The sequence below is a fragment of the Nycticebus coucang genome, chromosome X (assembly GCF_027406575.1).
Source record: "Nycticebus coucang isolate mNycCou1 chromosome X, mNycCou1.pri, whole genome shotgun sequence".
In the NCBI taxonomy this organism is placed as follows: Eukaryota; Metazoa; Chordata; class Mammalia; order Primates; family Lorisidae; genus Nycticebus; species Nycticebus coucang.
Genome location: NC_069804.1, coordinates 123,393,582 through 123,414,683, shown reverse-complemented (window position 1 = coordinate 123,414,683; position 21,102 = coordinate 123,393,582).

The window sequence follows — 21,102 nt, the reverse complement described above, 5'->3', positions numbered from 1 at the left end:
CCTCCATGGGTTGCTCTCAGTCATCAGACTCCTAAACCCATGGTGCATTTTGTCAATGTCCACCTGCACGGAAGTGAGTATGGTTCCATTAGATACCTAGAGGGAACCAAAGATGAGTCCTGGAGTGAATTCATCTCCAGTTACACTCATCCCCTTGCTCATTTCAGGTCAGCACATTGGCCTCTTATTTCTGCAACCCTCCAGTCAGTTTTCTACCTCAAATCCTCTCTACTTGTTTGTCTCTTGGTACTGTTACCGGATGAAGAGGATCCAGCTACCTGTCACTGTCAGCCAGATGCAGAGATGGGAATTAAGTCCACCAAATTTTATTGTCAGAAGGCCAGGATTCTGGAATAGGGAGAGTAGTCTCTCAATTCTGTTCTGCCTCAGTTACAGTTCTAATAATTTTTTTGATAAAGTACAAGGAAACCAACCTAGAAAATTTTAACTTTATCTGATAGGAAGTAACATGAAAACAGTCTTCATTCTAACAATGAAAAATGTTTAAACAACAGAAACATAATTCTCACTTTAACAAAATATCTAAGAGAATCATCAAAGAAGACATAATATTATCAAAGTAACCTTTATGAATATCACAACACCTATTGTCTATGTGGGACTACCTCCTCAAGTCTACTGAGGAAAACATCCTCACAATCATAGAGAAACCTTACCTAGATAATCACAGGGGAAGGGTATGTGGGAGAGAATGTGAACTCGCAGACTAGGTTCCCTGTACTGCTTCAGCTTAGCTTCTTAGACCCCATCTTGTAGGCAGCTTTTTTGGCTTTAATAACATTCTTTGCACAGATGCCCTCAAGTCACTCTCTTACTTTTTTCAAGCCTTTCGTTGAGACTTTCTCTGACTAATCTATCTAAATTTACAATCCCACAACTGCCACCCTTTCAGTCACATTTTTTCTAAATTACTTTTTATTTATCACCATTTAATAAGTATTTTTACTTGTTTATATTGGTTAATATCTTCCCCCCAATGTAATCTCATGAGGCAGATATTTTGTCTGGTTTGTTTGTTATATCTATTGATTTGTTTACTATTACTGTTTTTTTATTTTATTTTTATTTATTTATTTATTTTTTGTTTACTATTACTGTGTGAAGGACATAGAACAGAGCCCAGCCACATAGTAGGTTCTCGATACATTTTGTTGGATAAATGATTTCCAGCTTAAAGTCCCCCCAGAAGACAACTCTTTGTGTTCTGGCATGTGGCATAATTACCTAGGATTTTAGGAACAGCAATGCTGATTTTAAAACAACAATTAAATAAACAAAAACCTGGGAAGTAACATGTAGAAGACAGAATGAGATTCCAAGGAGAATAAGATTGCAAGGTAAGAAGTTGAGGAAGAAGGGAAAGAGCAGGCAGAGAGGTATAAAAGCATGAGCCCCTCCATGGAATGCTCTCAGTCATCAGACTCCTAACCCATGGTGCATTTTGTCAATGTCCCCCTTGCACTGAAGTGAGTGTGGTTCCGTTAGATACCTAGAGGGGACCAGGAATGTACAGATTATGTCGGTAGGTTCCTGGAAACATAACTTGCACACACTTGAGTGTGACACTTTCCTCCTATTAGTGGCACAAGGATGCAGAAGGGGAGTTTCCTACCAGGCAACTTAGAAGTTTGTGAGTTCTTGGCTGGTTGGGCTGCTGAAAGTGTCAGTGGATATAGAGGTTCTCTCAGGATTCCATTATACAGTAAGTCCAGAAAAAAAACACCATCTTGGATTTTTCTATGAACCGAGAGTATTGGGAGCCCACCAAAAGCTGCATTTTCAGAAAGAAGGAGAACAATTAGGTAGGATTCCATATGAATGTCTCCAAATGCAGGTTTGGAGGTAGAGGAGGTAGAATTTCATAGTGCATCTGCGAATGTGGGTGAAGCAATAATCTCTCTTCTGCCAACTGAGTGGTGAGTGCCACCAACTGGTTCTATATGACTTCAAATTTGCTCCCACACTAGTGGACTCCCTCAGCGCCTAACACCTCGTCTGTTTTCTCAGGGTGTGTGGCAGTGATCGTCAAGAATCTTGGATTCTAGGCAAAAGGTCCAGTATCCATTGCAATGAAGGGGAGGGAAGTTGCATGCAAGGTGCTGTTCTCAGCAGATGAGATTCATTCAAGCTAAGTGCTAGGAATACAGTAATACATAATGAACAACCCCCTGCACTCAAGGAGTTCAAACTGCTGAGGATTTGGGATAGGCAGATAGGATCATACAAATAGACCATAATAATAAACATGTTAAGAGCAATAATGAAATAATAGGATGCTACGAAAGAACTTCAAGGAAATAAGCCAAATCCACTCTAGATTAGGTGGGGTCAAATCAGTCTTTCAGAAGGTGATGCCTGAACCTAGGCCTGAAGAATAATAAGTAGGAAAGTAGTATGGAAAGAGAGGGAAGACTTTTAGGCAGAGAAAACTAAGGAAAGGAATGGTGCTAAATAATTGCATGGTATGTTCCATGGCACTACCAAGCATTCATTGTTGCTGGATGATGTACTCTGAGTCAGGGATCACTGAGATTTGAGGCTGGAGAAGTGACTGGGAGGCAGATCACCATAGCCCCATGCTCTAATTTAAAATTTCTCCCGTAGACGATGGGGCTTGGAGGAAGGGGTTTTAAGCATGGGAGTAATGTGTTAAACATGAATGTCAGCATTTCAGAAAATTTCACTGCAAAACGTAGGCAGCATTGAAAATGGTAAGACCTGAGACAAGAAAAACAGTGGGGAATGTTAGGGGGTCTAATTCAGCCCTACATGAACTCTCCCCCCAAGACAAAGGACACAAAGGACCTAGTTAGCCCCCCCCAAAAAAATTTGCACCAAAGGACTCGAACTCACTAAAGCCCTCTGGGCAAGTTTTGCAACTTGCCCATCCCCTAGGGCCCATATAAAAAGGGTCTCTAACTGCCCCCCCACCAGCACCAATACCATCTTTGCCCTGCCCAGTCTGGTGGCCATCCCCTTTTAACAAACCTGGCCCAAACATCTCCCCTTTGGTCTCGTCTCTGGGTACTGCAGCTTACACCTTTCAGGGAAGTCAGTACGATAATATGGAAAAAATGATGGTTGATTGAACTAATAAGACAGTGAGAAGAGGCAGAATGTGCTGGGCATGGTGGCTTACACCTGTAATCCCAGCACTCTGGGAGGCCAAGGCAGGTGGGTTGCCTGAGGTCAGGAATTCAAGACCAGATGGAGCAAGAGTGAGACCTATCTCTATGAAAAATAGAAAAACTAGATGAGTGTTGTAGCAGGAACCTGTAGCCCCAGCTACTTGGGAAGCTGGGTCATACGGATCACTGGAGTCCAAGAGTTGGAGATTGCTGTGAGCTATGACGCCTTGGCACTCTACCGAGGGCACTGGAGTGAGACTCTGAAAAAAATATATAAAAAAGGTGAAGAAGGATAATTTAAGAAACATGTCAAGGCTAAAATAAATAGGTCTTTGACAACTAAGTAGATCTTAGGATAAGAAAAAAAAAGAAAAGAAGACAAACCCACCCCCAGCCAAAACTGCAAAAAAAAGAAAAAAAGAAAAAAAGAAACTAAGATAACTTCTAGTTTGGGCATCTATGAGGAAGGGAGTACAACATGTTTTGAAACAGGAAAGAAAAGAACCAGTTACCAGAGAAAATGCTCACTATTGCTGGACTGGGATGAGCAATAGAGAGAAATTCTATTAAGAGACAATGTGGGTTGAGCACAGTGGCTCACTCCTGTAATCCTAGCACTCTAGGAGGCCGAGGCTGGTGGATTCTTTGAGCTCAGGAGTTTGAGACCAGCCTGACCAAGAGTAAAACTACGCCTCTACTAAAAATACAAAAACTAGTTGTGGCAGGCGCCTGTAGTCCCAGCCACAAGAGGATCACTTGAGCACAAGAGTTTGAGGTTGCTGTGAGCTATGACAAAACAGCACTCTAGCCTGGAGAAACAAAGTAAGACTGTCTCAAAAAAATAAAAAAATAAAAGACAATGTGGGCAACCGAATTCAGGGAGTCAGTGGAAGCTGAAAGTTGAACGTGAAGCTAAATTGCAAAGGACAAACAGCAGCCAAAACCAAGTACTGAAAGTTCTAGGAGTCTGAGACCAGAGAGATATAAAGACAGTAGATAACATACAAATGAGGAGAGGTACATGACATTGTGCTCTGTGACTCACAAAACACCAAGCTGAGCTGGTTCAGCTTTAAAGAACCAGGAACTTCAATGGGCAGTGATGCATGTTTCAGCTGTAGGTAACAGAAAATCCTATTCCAAAAGGTGTAAACTATAATGAAAATGTTTAACACATAAGAAGTCCCACAGTTAGGAGGCTCCAGGGTTTTTTGTTTCGTTTCATTTTTTTCAGTATCTCAAAGAAGAATTCAATGACCAGTTTCATTCCATCTTTCTGCTCTGTCATGCTCAAAGTGTCACTGTTGTCCTCAGCCTTATTCTTCTTACAACTACAAGATGATTCTGTAATGCCAGGTGTAACATCTAGACATAACCATAACCAGTGGAAGAAGAAACCATATTATCCTGTGAATATCTTTTGCAGTTTTTGGCCAGGGCTGGGTTTGATCCCACCACCTCCAGCATATGGGGCTGGTGCCTTACTCCTTTGAGCCACAGGCACTGCCTATCCTGTGAATATCTTTTTTTTTTTTTTATTGTTGGGGATTCATTGAGGGTACAATAAGCCATGTGAATATCTTTTAAAGATTGATTAAACTCTCTTTTCTTTTTCTTTCTTTTTCTTTTGCAATTTTTGGCCAGGGCTGGGTTTGAACCTGCCACCTCCGGCATATGGGGCCGGTGCCCTACTCTTTTGAACCACAGGCACCGCCCAAGATTGATTGAACTTTTTAAAAGGCCCCCACCATAACATCCCCTCCCATACCATTAACAAAAATTGAGTTACATGTCCACACTTCAAACCTTGGCAAGAGGAAAGAGATTTCTATAATTGGCTTAAACTGATTGGGATTTACTACCTCAACAGGTCATGTGGTCACTCTCACTACAGGGCAGATAATGGAGAAAAATTGAGGTTCTGTTGACAAGGAAAAAGGGGTTTAGGTATTGAGTAGGTATCTAACAGTATCCATCACACTCCTCAACAGTGAAAGAGCTTTGTTATTTGACAGCAGATTTCATTTCATCAAATAAGCAAGTAATACTTAAGCCAATACTTATGATAAAGAAGATGGGTGATCAAACAAGGCAAAACCTTTCTGTTCTAGATTAGTTTCAGTGCATGCTTGAGACTTGCTGCTTAAAGTGTGGCCCATGTGTGAACTAAAATAAAATTATAAGGCTCTCCCTCAGCAGCTGAATGATTGGACTCGCTCTTGGCCAAGGGGATCCCCTAAAACTAAGTTGTTAACCATGAAAAAGGAGATCGGACATGCCTCATCATGTCTCCCTGCCTTCCTAGAGATGTCCTTTGTGATTCATTAATGAACTTAAGGCTATGCAAGACTTACCCACAGGTACTCAATTGAAGTCTGGAGGGCCAATAAGAATGTGACTATGAAGTAATCTAGGTAACCAGTGACCAGTAGAAAGAGACCATCAATGACCAATAGAAAAGGGCATACTGCCTGGAGGCCCAGAGAGGCCAATGAAAGACTCGCAACCAATTTCAAACAGGATATTTACATCCTTGCTGGCCTTTGAGTCTCTGTCTCTCTTTTCTCCTGCGTGAAAGGGACCACCGTTCAACTCTTTGGACATGATCTAAACTTTCTCTCTGTTCTTCCTAAATGAAATCTCTCTTTGTTACCCTGAAACCTGTGTAGGTTACTTTTGCATTCTATCCACTCTGCCTGTGCCACTGGAGGTTCATCTTGAGTTTCCATTCATTTTTGCTTTTGATTACCACTGTGCCTTGGTTGAATTTTCTACCTCAGTGACTAATTGAACCAGGACAACTGGGTTTGGGGAACCAGGGCCCACGACTGCCAACACTCAATATATACAATAAATTGCTTGAGTCTGGGCATATGTCCTGTAGATTGTCTCTGATTGACATACCCTTATCTTAACCAAGCGTTCCTCTTCTCTGACTATTAGACAGAGCCTAACTCAGCCAATTGTCAGGTAAAAAATCTTTAAACCCACCTATAACCTGTGGGCCTCTGCTTTGACATGTCCCACCTTTTCAGGCCAAACCAATGTATGTTTTTCAAGTATTGATTTATCTGTCACCTTACCTGCAATTCCTGTCTCCCTGAAATTTATAAAACCAAACTGTAACCCCACCAAAGTAAGTCCACTCATTCGAGGTTTGTTGGGCATGGTTCCAGGCAATGATTCTTACAATTGGCTCAGAAGAAATCTCTTTAAATTATTTTACAAAGTCTGGATTCCTTTTTGTGGACACATGGATCAGCATAATCAGCATCACCTGAGGGCTTGCTCAGTAATAAGACTATCAGACTCTACCACAGACCTACTGCTACCTTGGAATTTTTGTGTCCCTCCAAAATTCATGTGGAAACTTAATCTCCAAAGCAACAGTACTAAGAAGAGGGGCCTTCAGGAGCTTCAAAAAACAAGAACAAGTAGTTTTTCAGAAGAAGGAAAGGGAAATTTATTACTTCGTCCAGGGAGAAAAATGAAGAATATTCCTCTCAACATACCAGTTTTTCCTGCAAGTAAGCAGAAACCCAGAGCTTATAAAAGTGAAGACCTATTGTCATTCAATTACAGTTAATGTGCCATCTTAGATGAAGATAAAACTATGACCTCTGCCCACCTGGGAGGACCACCCTGCAGCTCAGCACCTCTGCCACTCAGCCAGCTAAGTCTACCTTCAATAGTGAAAAAGAACAAAAGACATTTCCCTGCCCCTCATGACCACCTCCAGAAGCAGGAATGCAGGTCTCAGTTTCCAAAAAAAAGTTTTAAAGAGACGGAAAACATTTTTGCTATTTTTTCAAGCCATATGCCCCACTTTCAATTTTATACTTCCATATCTATAGGAGAGGTGGCTACTCTGTTACCATTAGGCCATGAGGACTCCATCTTCATGAATGTGATTAACACCTTATAAAAGGGTTAAGGAGACCTAGTAAGGCCCTTTTCCCCTTCCATCCCTTATGCCACGTAAGGACACAGTGTTTGTCCCCTCTGAAGGATGCAGTGCTCAAGGTGCCACCTTGGAAGTAGAGACTGGGCCTTTACCAGAAAATGAACCTGCCAGAAACTTGATCTTGGACTTCACAGCCACTAGAACTGTGAGAAATAAATTTCTATCGTTTATAAATTATCCAGTCTCAAGTATTCTGTTATAGCAGCACAGACAGAATAAGACACCTACTGAATTAGAATCAGCCTTTCAAAGGTGATACAGATTACAAAAATGATTTGCGTGCATTTAAAATTGCTCTAAGTGGCACTAGTGCTGTTAGATGTTCCTTTGAAAAATGTTGCATATCTGATAAAGAAATTTATTCAAAAGGTATTTTTTTAATTCTCAAAACTTAACAATAAAAAAAACTCAATAAAATGTGGGTAAAAGATTTGAACAGACATTTCACCAAAGAAGATACTCAAATTGCAAATAAGCCCATGAAAAATATGTTTAACATCATTAGTCATTAGAGAAATGCATGACAATACATGGAGACAGGCCTGTTAGAATGGGTAAAATGAGAAGAGTGATCATATTCGGTATTGGTGAGAATGTGAAGCAACTGTGCCTCTTAATACTGCTGGTGTGAATGCAAAGTGAATTCCAGTTTGGTAGTTCTCTAAAAAGTTAAATACCCCAGGCAGTGCCTGTGGCTCAGTGGGTAGGGCGCTGGCCACATACACCGAGGCTAGCGGGTTCGAACCCAGCCCAGGCCAACTAAACAACAATGACAATTACAATGACAACTACAACAACAACAAAAAAATAGCTGGGCACTGTGGCAGGCACCTGTAGTCCCAGCTACTTGGGAGGCTGAGGCAAGAGACTTGCATAAGCCCAAGAGTTTGAGGTTGCTGTGAGCTGTAACACCACAGCACTCTACCAAGTTCCACAGGCCTGTTAGAATGGGTAAAATGAGAAGAGTCAGTATACTGACTATACTATATGATTCAGCCATTCCACTAGTAGTTATTTACCTAAGCAAAATTAAAGCCTATGCCATTACAAAGATTTGTATATTAACGTTCATGACAATTTTATCTTGAATAGCCCAAACCTGAAAAGGTCCATTAGTAAGTGAAGGCATAAACATATAAACATGCACTGGTACATCCATACAATAGACTACTACATACTCAGCAATACAAAGCAATGAACTACTAATACATATAACAACATGGAAAATATCTCAAAATGATTTTGCTGAAAGAAGTCCAATGTCGGCGGTGCCTGTGACTCAGAGGAGTAAGGTGCTGGCTCTATATGCTGGAGGTGGTGGGTTCAAACCCAGCCCTGGCCAAAAACTGCAAAAAAAACAAACAAAAAAAAAAGAAGTCCAGTGTCTCAACAGACTTTCTTAAAATCATTTTTATTTCTAGATTTTTACATTCCATTTGCCCTGAGAATTAGGGATGACGAAGGGTATAAAATTTAAATAAGTATCCTAGAGCCTTTGCAAGCAAGTGGTTTAAAATGAATCCCCCTGAGAAGGGAAACCAGCCAGTCACCACTGTCACAGGTCATGCCTGTATGGGACAATGATGTGATCACTGGCCTGGGAGATGGCAAAAACCGTGTCATCTCAAATGCTCTTCCTTTTATTGAAAACTTACCATGTGCCAGATGCACTACTAGAAGCCAGAATATCAATGGGGTAACTTTGCACGAACCACTTATTGTACGAGGTCAGACAATTGGGCTCACAGCCTCGTCCTAGAGAAAATGCTACATACCTCATTAGTGAATGTCATTATGGTCACTTTGAAGTGCTCCCTTTGGGAAGCTATGCACCAATGCCAGCACCTAGTCCACCCTTTAAAGCACTTTTTCCAGGATGAGTTCAAAAACTTAATTGTTAGACCTTATAGGATGACAGCTCTGATAACTGTGACAGAAAAAGTTACAAAATGGCTTTGAAGGGTGGCCTAAGAGCTGGCATCAAGACATGGCTTCCCAAGGGGAGTACTTTGAAGGTAACTATGGTGAAATTCAACAATGAAGTGTGTAGCACTTTTTCTAGGATGAGTTTGTAAACTTAATTGTCAGCCCTTGTATCTGAGGTTCACTTTCCTCATTTCTAAAGCCAGGACTAAAAATGAGATACTGGGAATTTGGTAAGCCTGGGGCTTCTGTATCTGAGCGCTGGCTGAGTTCCCAGATTTTGTCTGGAGTACGTACCTAGGAGAGGAGTTGAAGAACTGTGAAATATGCAAATTTGACTTGACTTCACAATGCCACGTTGCTGCCGAAGGGGGGCGGAGCAAGATGGCAGCCGAGTAACAGCTTCCTTGCATCTGGGCACCGTGAGTCTGGGGAGTTAGGACTCCAGGCGTCTCTGGCTGGTGGGAACTGCCTATCATCACTCCTATGAGGATACAGGGAGTCAGCGAGAGACTTCTGGACCCCAAGAGGAGGACTAAATCCGTGGAAAACCGGCAAGTGGTCGCGTGTGTTCAATCCGTCTAAACCCGCCCACAACTGTAAGTTCAGTAGCAGCGAGACTGCAAACCAGAAAGGCCTTACCTGTGAACTGTTTTGATGTCCTTGGACTTGGCACTGAGTTGAACTGCCTTGGGGAAGGCCTGAGCGGGAGTGCGAGAACTTTGGCCGTTGTCTAGGGCCCCAGTCTGAGCCGCTGAGCCAGACGGAGCTAATAGTGTTTGGCGGTGGGTCACACGGATCCATTGTCAGCGATCTGCCCCGGCAAGCTCCACCCTCAGGGTCACAGAGCTAGAAACGGGTGGGAGCTGGTAACCCAGCAACCAAGTAGCCTAAGGGTGGGGTCTGAGCCGCCTTGCAGCCCTAACCCTCAGGGGCAGAGTGAGACCGGTTTTGGCACACTGAGTAAGTGGATAGCCACTTCAGCAGCGATTCCAGCAAGAAAGCTGGGAAAGCTTCTGCTCAGCAAGTTTACAAGTTCAAAGTGCCTTTTAAGTAGGCTGAAGAGAGATTCAGGGTGTCTACCTGCTGGGGTTTGAGTAATCAGCAGCCTCCAGTCGTATCTGAACTGTGACTAACATCTCATACCCCAGAAGACCACGTGTTGCCCAGACAATATTCAATAACATATACAAACTGCTTTGTTTTTGGTTGTGTATTTTTTTCTTTCTTTTTTTGCTTGGTTGTTTTTTTTGTTTGTTTATTTTAACGTTGCTGATATTCTTTTGTTTTTTTAATTTCAATCTTTTCCACACAGATCCCTTTTTCTTTCTCAATTTTCCTAGTTTAATTATAATTTCCCATTGCTGCTTTTTTTAATAAATTCAACTTCATTTTTGCTAGTGTTTCTACCGATATAATTTGGTTTTTCACCCAATTTTATCCCTGTAAAGTTTTCTGTTTGCTTCTTTTGGTTTGATTTATAGCATTTTTGTCTTTCCTCTCTACTTGGTGGAGGTGGGGTACTGTGTCTGATCAGGTTAGCAAAGAGCTGCTGACCTCAAGGGAATCACGCAACTGGGCACCCCCAGAAGGTGGGGTTTTTTAAGGTTGTGTCAAAGTACCCTACTGTACACCTATATTGCCCTGTCTCCCTCTTTCTGTGCCTCTCTTCTTTTTGTCAATATTCCTTATACCCACCCCCTCTCCTTTCTCTATCTTTCTTTTTTTCTTATCACTCGGTCCTCCTTTCTTTCATCCCCTTTTTTTTTGCTCTTCAACCTTCTCACCCTTCTGGTCCTGTAACCTTTAGTCCACAGGCACAAGAACTTAAAGAGCAAGAGGAAGTGAAAGGAAAATTAGGGCAAGCAAACAGATAAAAGAAATCACTCATGAGGAAGAATCAGCAGAAAACTCCAGGCAACATGAAGAACCAGTCTAGAACAACCCCACCAAGGGACCATGAGGTAGCTACTGCAGAGGATTCCACCTATACAGAAATGTTAGGAATGACAGAAAGGGAATTTAGAATACACATGTTGAAAACAATGAAAGAAATGATGAAAACAATGAAAGAAATGATGGAAACAATGAAGGAAATTGCTAATAAAGTGGAAAATAACCAAAAGGAAATCCAAAAACAGAATCAAATCAGAGATGAACGATATGAAGAATATAAAAAGGATATAGCAGACCTGAAGGAAATGAAACAGTCAATTAGGGAACTTAAAGATGCAATGGAAAGTATCAGCAACAGGTTAGACCATGCAGAAGAAAGAATTTCAGAGGTAGAAGACAAAGTTCTTGAGATAACTCAGACAGTAAAAGAGGCAGAAAAGAAGAGAGAGAAAGCAGAACGTTCACTGTCAGAATTATGGGACTTTATGAAGCGTTCCAACATACGAGTTATAGGAATTCCAGAAGGGGAAGAAGAATGCCCCAGAGGAATGGAAGCCATACTAGAGAATATTATAAAAGAAAATTTCCCAAACATCACCAAAGATTCTGACACACTGCTTTCAGAGGGATATCGGACCCCGGGTCGCCTCAACTCTAACCGAGCTTCTCCAAGACACATTGTGATGAACCTGTCCAAAGTCAAGACAAAAGAAAAGATTCTGCAAGCTGCCAGGAGTAAGCGCCAGTTGACCTACAGGGGCAAATCCATCAGAGTGACCGCGGACTTCTCTAATGAAACTTTCCAAGCAAGAAGACAATGGTCATCTACCTTTAATCTACTTAAACAGAACAATTTTCAGCCCAGAATTCTGTACCCTGCTAAGCTAAGCTTCAAAATTGACGGAGAAATCAAATCATTTACGGATATACAAACATTGAGGAAATTCGCCACAACAAGACCAGCTCTACAGGAAATACTTCAACCTGTTCTGCACACTGACCACCACAATGGATCAGCAGCAAAGAAAGAACTCAGAAATCAAAGGACAGAACCTAACCTCCACACTGATGCAAAAGATAAAACTAAGCAATGGACTCTCACCAAATAAGACGAATAGAATACTACCACACTTATCCATTATCTCAATAAATGTTAATGGCTTGAATTCCCCACTGAAGAAACATAGATTGGCTGACTGGATTAAAAAACACAAGCCATCCATTTGCTGTCTGCAAGAAACACACCTGGCTTCAAAAGACAAATTAAAGCTCCGAGTCAAGGGTTGGAAGACAATTTTTCAGGCAAATGGAATTCAGAAGAAAAGAGGAGTTGCAATCTTATTTTCAGATACATGTGGATTTAAAGCAACTAAAGTCAAAAAAGACAAAGATGGTCACTTTATATTGGTCAAGAAAAAAATACAACAAGAAGACATTTCAATTCTAAATATTTATGCACCCAATTTAAATGCTCCCAGATTCTTGAAGCAGACCTTACTCAGTCTGAACAATATGATATCTGATAATACCATAATAACAGGGGACTTTAACACTCCTCTTACAGAGCTGGACAGATCCTCTAAACAGAAATTAAACAAAGATGTAAGAGATTTAAATGAGACCCTAGACCAACTATGCTTGATAGACGTATATAGAACACTCCACCCCAAAGATAAAGAATATACATTCTTCTCATCACCCCATGGAACATTCTCCAAAATTGATCATATCCTGGGACACAAAACAAATATCAACAGAATCAAAAGAATTGAAATTTTACCTTGTATCTTTTCAGACCATAAGGCACTAAAGATGGAACTCAACTCTAACAAAAATGCTCAACCCCACCCAAAGGCATGGAAATTAAACAATCTTCTGTTGAATAACAGATGGGTGAAGGAAGAAATAAAACAGGAAATCATTAACTTCCTTGAGCATAACAACAATGAAGACACAAGCTACCAAAACCTGTGGGATACTGCAAAAGCAGTTTTGAGAGGAAAATTCATCGCTTTAGATGCCTGCATTCGAAAAACAGAAAGAGAGCACATCAACAATCTCACAAGAGATCTTATGGAATTGGAAAAAGAAGAACAATCTAAGCCTAAACCCAGTAGAAGAAAAGAAATATCCAAAATCAAATCAGAGATCAATGAAATTGAAAACAAAAGAATCATTCAGAAAATTAATGAAACAAGGAGTTGGTTTTTTGAAAAAATAAATAAAATAGATAAACCATTGGCCAGACTAACTAGAAATAGAAAAGTAAAATCTCTAATAACCTCAATCAGAAACGATAAAGGGGAAATAACAACTGATCCCACAGAGATACAAGAGATCATCTCTGAATACTACCAGAAACTCTATGCCCAGAAATTTGACAATGTGAAGGAAATGGATCAATATTTGGAATCACACCCTCTCCCTAGACTTAGCCAGGAAGAAATAGACCTCCTGAACAGACCAATTTCAAGCACTGAGATCAAAGAAACAATAAAAAAGCTTCCAACTAAAAAATGCCCTGGTCCAGATGGCTTCACTCCAGAATTCTATCAAACCTTCAAGGAAGAGCTTATTCCTGTACTGCAGAAATTATTCCAAAAAATTGAGGAAGAAGGAATCTTCCCCAACACATTCTATGAAGCAAACATCACCCTGATACCAAAACCAGGAAAAGACCCAAGCAAAAAGGAGAATTTCAGACCAATCTCACTCATGAATATAGATGGAAAAATTCTCAACAAAATCCTAGCCAATAGATTACAGCTTATCATCAAAAAAGTCATTCATCATGATCAAGTAGGCTTCATCCCAGGGATGCAAGGCTGGTTTAACATACGCAAGTCCATAAACGTTATCCACCATATTAACAGAGGCAAAAATAAAGATCACATGATCCTCTCAATAGATGCAGAAAAAGCATTTGATAAAATCCAGCATCCTTTTCTAATTAGAACACTGAAGAGTATAGGCATAGCTGGCACATTTCTAAAACTGATTGAAGCTATCTATGACAAACCCACAGCCAATATTTTACTGAATGGAGTAAAACTGAAAGCTTTTCCTCTTAGAACTGGAACCAGACAAGGTTGTCCTCTGTCACCTTTACTATTCAACATAGTGCTGGAAGTTCTAGCCAATACAATTAGGCAAGACAAGGAAATAAAGGGAATCCAAATGGGAGCAGAGGAGGTCAAACTCTCCCTCTTTGCTGAAGACATGATCTTATACTTAGAGAACCCCAAAGAGTCAACCACAAGACTCCTAGAAGTCATCAGAAAATACAGTAATGTTTCAGGATATAAAATCAATGTCCACAAGTCAGTAGCCTTTGTATACACCAATAACAGTCAAGATGAGAAGCTAATTAAGGACACAACTCCCTTCACCATAGTTTCAAAGAAAATGAAATACCTAGGAATATACCTAACGAAGGAGGTGAAGGACCTCTATAAAGAAAACTATGAAATCCTCAGAAAGGAAATAGCAGAGGATATTAACAAATGGAAGAACATACCATGCTCATGGATGGGAAGAATCAACATTGTTAAAATGTCTATACTTCCCAAAGCAATCTACCTATTCAATGCCATTCCTATCAAAGTACCTACATCGTACTTTCAAGATTTGGAAAAAATGATTCTGCGTTTTGTATGGAACCGGAAAAAACCCCATATAGCTAAGGCAGTTCTTAGTAACAAAAATAAAGCAGGGGGCATCAGCATACCATATTTTAGTCTGTACTACAAAGCCATAGTGCTCAAGACAGCATGGTACTGGCACAAAAACAGAGACATAGACACTTGGAATCGAATTGAACACCAAGAAATGAAACTAACATCTTACAACCACCGAATCTTTGATAAACCAAACAAGAACTTACCTTGGGGGAAAGACTCCCTATTCAATAAATGGTGTTGGGAGAACTGGATGTCTACATGTAAAAGACTGAAACTGGACCCACACCTTTCCCCACTCACAAAAATTGATTCAAGATGGATAAAGGACTTAAATTTAAGGCATGAAACAATAAAAATCCTCAAAGAAAGCATAGGAAAAACACTGGAAGATATTGGCCTGGGGGAAGACTTCATGAAGAAGACTGCCATGACAATGGCAACAACAACAAAAATAAACAAATGGGACTTCATTAAACTGAAAAGCTTCTGTACAGCTAAGGAGACAATAACCAAAGCAAAGAGACAACCTACACAATGGGAAAGGATATTTGCATATTTTCAATCAGACAAAAGCTTGATAACCAGGATCTATAGAGAACTCAAATTAATCCACATGAAAAAAGCCAACAATCCCTTATATCAATGGGCAAGAGACATGAATAGAACTTTCTCTAAAGACGACAGACGAATGGCTAACAAACACATGAAAAAATGTTCATCATCTCTATATATTAGAGAAATGCAAATCAAAACAACCCTGAGATATCATCTAACCCCAGTGAGAATGGCCCACATCACAAAATCTCAAAACTGCAGATGCTGGCGTGGATGTGGAGAGAAGGGAACACTTTTACACTGCTGGTGGGACTGCAAACTAGTACAACCTTTCTGGAAGGAAGTATGGAGAAACCTCAAAGCACTCAACCTAGACCTCCCATTCGATCCTGCAATCCCATTACTGGGCATCTACCCAGAAGGAAAAAAATCCTTTTATCATAAGGACACTTGTACTAGACTGTTTATTGCAGCTCAATTTACCATTGCCAAAATGTGGAAACAGCCTAAATGCCCACCAACCCAGGAATGGATTAACAAGCTGTGGTATATGTATACCATGGAATACTATTCAGCCATTTAAAAAAATGGAGACTTTACATCCTTCGTATTAACCTGGATGGAAGTGGAAGACATTATTCTTAGTAAAGCATCACAAAAATGGAGAAGCATGAATCCTATGTACTCAATCTTGACATGAGGACAATTAATGACAATTAAGGTTATGGGGGGTGGAGCAGAAAGAGGGATGGAGGGAGGAGGGTGGGGCCTTAGTGTGTGTCACATTTTATGGGGGCAAGACATGATTGCAAGAGGGACTTTACCTAACAATTGCAATCAGTGTAACTGGCTTTTTGTACCCTCAATGAATCCCCAACAATAAAAAAAAAAAAAAAGAAAAGCAAAAAAAAAAAAAAAAAAAAATGAGATACTGAAAATAAACGTTCACCACAAATGGTCAAAAAAAAAAAAAAAATGAATCCCCTGATTTGACTCAATCCATAAAGGAATACCAAAACATGAGATTTCTCAGTTACTAATCTCTTTTACCACTGTTATAGCCGCAGCATATCTAGTTAAACAACATTCAATTTATCCACTAATCATATAACCAGTAGCGAGAAAAGCCTAAAGCTGGAGATAAATCTGTAGAATCAATTTGGAGTGTCAAAACAGGAGATAGTCTGAGCTGTGTGGGCCCGTTTCCTCCAGAGACTTGATGAGATATACAAATAGACAAACAGTACACTGGGAAATAATCTGGTCAGAGATATTGTAGATCCCAGGGAAATTATATATGTATATATATTCATCCTTAATCATCCCCCATTTGCACGAATCTCCTGTATGATGAGAGATAAATGCCAGTCAAAAAGTTAAAAGAAGGCCAGGCAGGGTGGCTCATGCCTATCTATAATTCTAGCACTCTGGGAGGCCAACATGGGTGGATAGCCTGAGCTCACGAGTTCGAGACCAGACTGAGCTAGACCGAGACCTCGTTATCTAAAAAAATTAAAAAAAAAAAATAGCTGGGTGTTGGGATGGGTGCCTGTAGTCCCAGCTACTTGGGAGGCTGAGGTGAGAGAATCACCTAATCCCAGGAGTTGGAGGTTGTTGTGAGCTGTGATGCAGAGCACTCTACCAAAGGTGATAAAGTGAGACTGTCTCTAAAAAAAAAAAAAAAATTGTGCCAACTGCATGGCAGACTCCAAAGTTATATTTGGACTTTGTGTAAATAGTGGCAGCTTTTCGTTTTTCCAATGTGCAAGTTCTAGGGAGGGCTATAACAAATTTGACTCAAAGAATTTTGGGGTAAGCTTTAGGGTGCCCTGAGGTATTTGTTTTAAGCAACAGTTGCCTATATCCCTTGGAGTCTAGACTTAGAGGCTTTATGGCCTCATTCAGCTAAAGTCTTTAAAAAACAAGTCTAAGACAGAACCCTGATTACAGAGCAAATGACATACTGAACAGAAGAGGATCTCTGGGTAAAGTTTACAGTGTCTAAATCAGTTCAGAGAATGAGAGAATATTGAAGGAGGGTCATAGTATCTCTGAGATATTCAGATTTAAATTAACTAACAGTTAAAGAGAAATTGTGAATCAGAGTATAACAGAATAAAAAAGTTCAGCAGAAGTCAATTACTGTATTCCTAAAGTCACATGAACTAAATCCATGGGTTAGTTTCTAGCTTTTTTTTTTTTTTAAGTTCACATTTTTTTGGAAAATTTAATAGTCAAGAAATTGCATTTTGTGAATGAAGTAATCTGTCATTGGCCTACTTTTTCTTTTTTTTTTTTAATTAAATCATAGCCACGTACATTAATGTAATCATGGGGTACCATGTGCTGGTTTTATATACAATGGGAAATATTTTCATCACACTGGTTAACATAGCCTTTCTGGCTTTTTCTTAGTTATTGTGCTAAAACATTTATATTCTACATTTAGTAAGTTTCACATGTACCCTTGTAAGATGCACCGTAGGTGTGGTCCCACCAATTACCCTCCCTCCACCCATCCTCCCCCCTCCCCTCCTCTCCCTTCCCCCATATTCTTAGGCTATAATTGGGTTATAGCTTTATAAATTAGTTTCATAATAGGGCTGAGTACATTGGATACTTTTTCTTCCATTCTTGAGATACTTTGCTAAGAAGAATATGTTCCAGCTCCATCCATGTAAACATGAAAGAGGTAAAGTCTCCATCTTTCTTTAAGGCTGCATAATATTCCATGGTGTACATATACCACAATTTATTAATCCATTCATGGGTTGATGGGCACTTGGGCTTCTTCCATGACGTAGCAATTATGAATTAGGCTGCAATAAACATTCTGGTACAAATATCTTTGTTATAGTGTGATTTTTGGTCTTCTGGGTATATACCTAGTAGAGGAATTGTAGGATCAAAAGCATTTATTATTTCAAGCCAGTTAATTAGAACTTTTAAATATTTTTTAAAATAATTTTTAAGCTGTTTTTATTTTAATAATTATTATTATTATTTTTTTTTTTTTTGCAGTTTTTGGTTGGGGCCAGGTTTGAACCCACCACCTCCAGTATATGGGGCCAGTGCCCTACTCCTCTGAGCCACAGGTGCCGCCCTTAAATATAATTTGGCAGTAAAATCACATACAAATAACATATACAGACATAGAAATATACACATACTGACAGAAGCAGTTTTAATATCCTTTATAAAGGATTTTTATTTGCCAGCTCTCAAAAAATACCATTTTTTAATTATGACTATCAATCCATTAATTACCTATTGTATTGTTTTAAGCAATTACTAGCCAGGCAAGAATTTTGCCTTTTGGTAAGATTTTTGTCATTTGTGTAAGTATTTGCCACTTTAAGGGACCACATACTTACCCCATGTATAGGTAAGCATTGCCAGAAAGTAGAGTAGTCAGTTTTTGTTGAAAAAGATGCTATTTTCACTATAAATCTTGGTTTTAGCTCTCAGATTTCCATGATCAACTTCAGCAATCAATGATTTTTCCTTATACAAGAAAAAAGAACAAATGAGAGAACACAGAAGTCTCTGAAAATTCCTGAAAGTTAGGGTTTGCAACTCCTGAAATATTGTCTACTTACTGTTTGTTCCTGCCTGATACAGACATTTGAGGCCTCTAACCAAATCTAAGATAATTCAATTATCAGATCCAATCTGATCCTACACCTAATTTAGTTTCTGTCTTAACTTTTGAAGATAGGATCAAAAATGTTCTCAAACAAACTCAGGGCATTAAAAAAAAAAAAACCCACAAATCTGTGGTATTTTGAAATCTGAAAGAGAACTTACCCACGAGCCTTAGGTGCAATGAGAGAGTAAATAGGTCCAGCATGTACCTCTCTTGGACTCTGTGTTCTTGGAGGTCTCTGGGAACTGTATCTCAGAACTCACTTTGATTAAAATTAAATATAACAGGGCGGCGCCTGTGGCTCAACGGGTAGGGCGCCGGTCCCATATGCCGGAGGTGGCGGGTTCAAGCCCAGCCCCGGCCAAAAATAAAAAAAATAAAAAAAAAAAAATTAAATATAACAGTTAAATTGAGCAAAGAGTAATTCACAACTTGTCAGTTAAACTAGAAGAGGTTCAGAGAAACTCTAATGTTAAGAAGATTCATGGACAGAAAAGAGAAAATGAGGTATTAAAAACCCAGTTGGGTCGGTAACAGCTCAGCATTTGCCTTAATTAAATACAGTTTGAACAGCTGTCCACCTTTGATTGGCCAAAACTCCACGATCAGCAGAGAAGAAAGAGTAGAAAGGAGTGAAGATGAATGGAGCAAATTTTATTGAGGACGAATAACTGAACTTTTTACTTTTGAGCTTTTAAATTAAAGAAATCTTTTTAAGTAAAACCAATAAACTTTACCCAAGGTTAAAACTTAAAAAAGTAAGAGATGTCTTCAAAGAGGTAGAGAATAGTTTTTACAAAATCTAGAAAAGCCACAAAAACAACTCTCAGAAAGAAAAGCGGCACTACTCATGAACCAGATGTAACCTACAATTTTGTCCAGTCATATTTTCTAGGGTCCCAGCTTTTCAGCTGATCATTCATGCACAAATATTTAAAGGCCCCATGTGTCTCTATAGGATATAGGAAAGCAAAAGCTGTACACAGAAAATAAAAGAAACAGCCAGGCACAGTGGCCCACGCCTGTAATCCTAGCATTCAGGAAGGCTGAAGCAGGTGGATTGCTTGGCTCAGGAGTTTGAGACCAACCTGAGCAAGAGTGAGACACTGGCTCTACTAAAGGTAGAAAAACTAGCCAGGCATTGTGGCAGGTGCCTGTTGTCCCACTACTCAGGAAGCTGAGGTAAAAGGATCACCTAAGCCCAAGAGTTTGAGGTTGCTGTGAGTTTTGATGCCACGGCACTCTACCCAGGGTGACAAAGTGAGACTCTGTCTAGAAAAAGAAAAGAAAGAAAAAAGAGAAGGGAAGAGAGGGGAGGGGAGAGGAAGGGAAGGGAAGAGAAAAGAAGAGAAGAGAAGAGAAGAGAAGAGAAGAGAAGAGAAGAAAAGAAACCAACAAGTGGTCCAAGTTACAAATATTGAACCAGAACAGGCTCATTCCCAAGACTAGGCCAAATCTCCGTGGTCTCTTTGGGCCAAAGACATGTCAGGCCACTGGCTTATCTTACACAGACACCAGTGAGAACAAAGGCATCATGTGAGGAGAGGATACACTGATGGTGTATTTGAAGAATCTCAAAAAGTCCATTCCTGGAACAAAAATGATCTTCGTGGGCATTAGGGAGAAGTGGCAGACTTGCTAGCTTATCTCAAAAAAGCTACTAATGAGTAATAGTTGACCACTGCCTTAGTTATTACAAACAGAAATGTCTAATGGAATTTTTTATGTGTATCATAATTTGAGATTCATTTCATACACCAGAATTCAGATCACGAATGAGTAATACAATAATTTTGTTGGATAGTCCAGATTTTGATAATAATTCCATTTTGGTAAATGCTATCACTGTTTTCATCTTCTATAGATATGATTGGATTTAATTAATGATGTTAAACTTTTCACAAGGATAGTAAATTGCCATCTCCAAACCTGTTGAAGATTGGTTTTAATATATTAAGATTTGTATAACTGGTTATGTGAATATATTTAAATACTAGGAAAATCCCTTCATTGTCTCAGAACCAATTAAGACTCACTGATGTTTTAATTGGTGTTCATTAGCCTGTTAAAGGCAAAGGTTAATTTCCCTGTGTCTGCTAAAATGTTACCTTTTATTTACTGAAAGAGATTTTAGTGTGATTTATGTATAATGTCAATAGACTTCTCATAAAAAACTAGAAACACCATATATGGTGTTCAACAATAGATTGGTAATATAAATTGTGGTATACCTTTATAATGCAATATTATATAGAAATAAAAATAGTACCATTCATAAAAAATCATTAA